Source organism: Budorcas taxicolor, chromosome 21 (assembly GCF_023091745.1).
Source record: "Budorcas taxicolor isolate Tak-1 chromosome 21, Takin1.1, whole genome shotgun sequence".
NCBI lineage: Eukaryota > Metazoa > Chordata > Mammalia > Artiodactyla > Bovidae > Budorcas > Budorcas taxicolor.
The window spans coordinates 12,163,862-12,166,966 of record NC_068930.1 but is presented as its reverse complement, the minus strand read 5'-3'; the positions used below and the strand labels follow the sequence as shown (position 1 = coordinate 12,166,966).

Genomic DNA, 3,105 nt, shown 5'->3' with positions numbered 1-3,105 from the left:
TTTTTGGCATGTTATTTAGGAATGTGCTATTTTGATTTTCACATATTTATGAGTTTCCTCCATTTCTTTCTCTTATTGACTTAAATTTTACTCCACTTTGGTTATAAGATCATAAACCTTTATTTTTTTTGGAACTAAATACATATTAATAGAAAACAAAATACAAAAAATTCTCTTCGGCAAACAGAAATATTTAATCCTTTTTCAACAAATCAGAAGTTGCTTCGTCCTCAGAGTGCAGTTTTTGATGTGTGTTTACACTTAAGATATGTTTCACAGACTGTTCATTAAACTGCTATTGCAAAGCAGGAGGTAGAAGGGACCATCTCAGGAGAAAAAGATGCTGGAAAAGCCACACCTCAGAATCATCTGGAAACTGAACACTTTCTATCTTACCACTTTTCACTTCCAATTATTCTCATTTATTTACCACAATCTGCCCTTTCAGGGAATAGAACTGTTAATAGAGGTGCAATCCCCAAAATAATCTTTCTTTCCCACCATGCATGCAAGAGCCCAAAACTTTCTCGGTGAAATCCACACACCCATTTCTAGAAACGTCAGCTGGAATGATCCATCTGTCCCCCAGAAGTTTCTCCTTTCTCCCAATAGACTGAGCAACCAAGTTCTCTGAATCCCCTGAACCTCAAAATTTCAGGTATCACAGCCAGTGCCAGGAGAAAAACCTGAAAGATGAGAGCAGAGAAGGCTCTCCGCCAGTGCTAGGTTTCCTCTTCTCAACAATAAAAATCCTAGTTCTCTGCAATCACAGAAACGGAAAGACGTTTGCCAGCACGACCCTGCCCCATTTCCTAATTCCCACCCCTGCATTCTTACCCTGATAGAGTCCCTTCCACTCAGTGACCCTTGCAGCATTGCTCCTACGGAGGGCGCCCAGCAAACATCCTCCTGCCGAGTGCAGCCCTAGTGAAGCAAGGTCGCCTTGGCGCCAGAGACTGGAAGGAGCCACAGGAGGAAACAGCAGTATCTCTGTGATTGCAGATTTCATGTTCATTCCCATCACCACCCTTCCTCTCCCTGTCCTTCCATACTAGAGAAGGACTGAGAAGAGGGTGGTGGGCTCGGGACATTTGTGGGTCTTTCACATTCAGGCAGTGATTTCATCTGTCTGTCCTAAGACTTGCGGTCTTGTGTCCTTTCCATACACCAGCCCATTACATCAAATATACAAATCAAGGTTCCTCATTTTCTCGTGTGACTACGGTCACCAGCAGGAGGTTGCAGGCCATGAACTGCACGCTCAGCACATTGCTCATCTGGTGGGTGCAGACGCCCAGGAGCTCTCTGGATGAGCCGTCTGCGGGGGTGCGGCTGTGCATGCCCTTGATGTCCCAGACACGCACTGAGTTGTCCGTGGATGCTGACGCGATCAGGCTGCTGTCCGGGCTGAAGGTGAGGCTGGTGATGTTGTCCGTGTGGCCCTGCAGCTCTTTGTAGAGGGTCCCGGATGCCAGGTCTCACAGCTTCAGCCGCTGGTTCTCGCCTGCAGACACTAGGTACTTACCGTTGGAGGAAAAGGCCAGGGAGTGCACGGGGCCGTGGTGGCCAGTGAAGAGCCTCACCGAGTTCCCCTGCTGGGTGCTCCACAGCCGCACCGTCTTGTCAGTCGAGCCCGTGGCTAAGTAGTTTGAATTGGGGTGGAACTTGACGCAGTCCACGTCCGCCACGTGCCCGGCGCAGATTCGCAGTGGGTACGTCCGATCAAATGACCAGAGGTGGGCCGTGCGGTCGTGGCACCCGCTGGCGAAGTACAGGCTGTGCAGGCTGATGTCCAGGTCCTACACGGGGCAGGCCTGGCCCTGGTACTGCACAGTGTTGGTGAAGCTGCCCAGGTCCCAATACCTAATGGATGTGTCTTCAGAGCAGGAGAGCAGCGCTGAGCTGTCCGGAAGGAACCTGGTGCCGTACACCGGCCCACAGTGTCCCCGAAGGACTTTCATCTCCAGAGCTGCGCTGTCATTCTCATCCTCCTCCGGGACATCACGAGCCAAGTGGATGTGAGATGCGTCGACTTGAGGCGGTTCGGATTTTAACTTCTTGGAACACGGACTCCACAGTTTTATACAGGAGTTGTCAAAGCCTGCGGCAAGCAGCCTGCTGTCCGGGGAGACCTCCGCCGTGTTCAGCAGCTGCTTCGTGTTGTAGAAAGCGTAGAAGCAGATCGTGGTGAGGGACGGGGGGCTGTCCCGGACGCGCTTGATGCTCTCCCACAGAGCCTCCAGCGCCTCCTCATTCTGCAGGGCAGGTTTTGGCATGTCAGTGGGCTCTAGGCTGGGGCCCTCACCGCCGGAGGAGCCACCGCTGGCGTAGAGCTGGTAGTCCATCCTCTCAGCGGGCCACAAACTGGGTATGATGTGCCAGGCGAGGACTCTGCCCAGCGCAGTGCCGTCCCTCTGGAGGCAGCGGCGAAAGGAACAGCAGCTTGTCTTCCGCTCAACGTACCACATACTTGTTGTCCAGGAAGCCCCGCAGCCGGAAGTTACACGTAAACAGGATATCCTGCCTCGTCCGCGTGGTCCGCAGCTGCACAATGACGTCATCGGCGCTGGCCTCCTCACTTCATGGCTCTGCCGGGAGTCAGAGTGGGTGAGAAAATTTCACAGCCTTCCTATTGTGCTTCATATTGTTGGGGCTCTCCCTTGCAAGAGGCTGCAGACACTGTGAAGGTACAACCAGATTCTGATTGGGCTGCGAGGCTGGCTGCCGTCTCCTGGGCTTTCAGCAACTGGCGCAGGCCCTGCTTCAGCGGGCAGGACAAGACGCGGCCGTCTGGATCTGCTCCGTGAGCACTTGTGTCATGACTGAACATCCCAGGTGGCTCCTGGCTTCCCCCACTGCAGCCGCCGCTGCCAGAGTTTCGCCATGCCGCCTGCCCCTCAGCCCCTGCAGGGTCTCCGGGGCAGCTGAGAGATGACTGACTGAGGTGGCTAGCTGACTCAGAGCCCCCTCGGGCTGAGCCAGGCCCTCATAAACATTTATAGTCTTTCAGTTCTGCTAAATATATTGAATTTTGTTCTATGGCCTATCCTGGAGAATTCTCTTTGTGCACTTGAGAAGAGTATATATTCTACTGTTTGAAGTGAT

At 52.7% G+C, this 3,105-nt stretch overlaps 1 pseudogene; it reads right to left on the bottom strand.

Annotated features, from left to right (window-relative positions):
* Nucleotides 1–1,193: 1,193 nt before the first annotated feature.
* Nucleotides 1,194–2,830, bottom strand: LOC128066971 (TAF5-like RNA polymerase II p300/CBP-associated factor-associated factor 65 kDa subunit 5L; annotated as a pseudogene).
* Nucleotides 2,831–3,105: the final 275 nt, after the last annotated feature.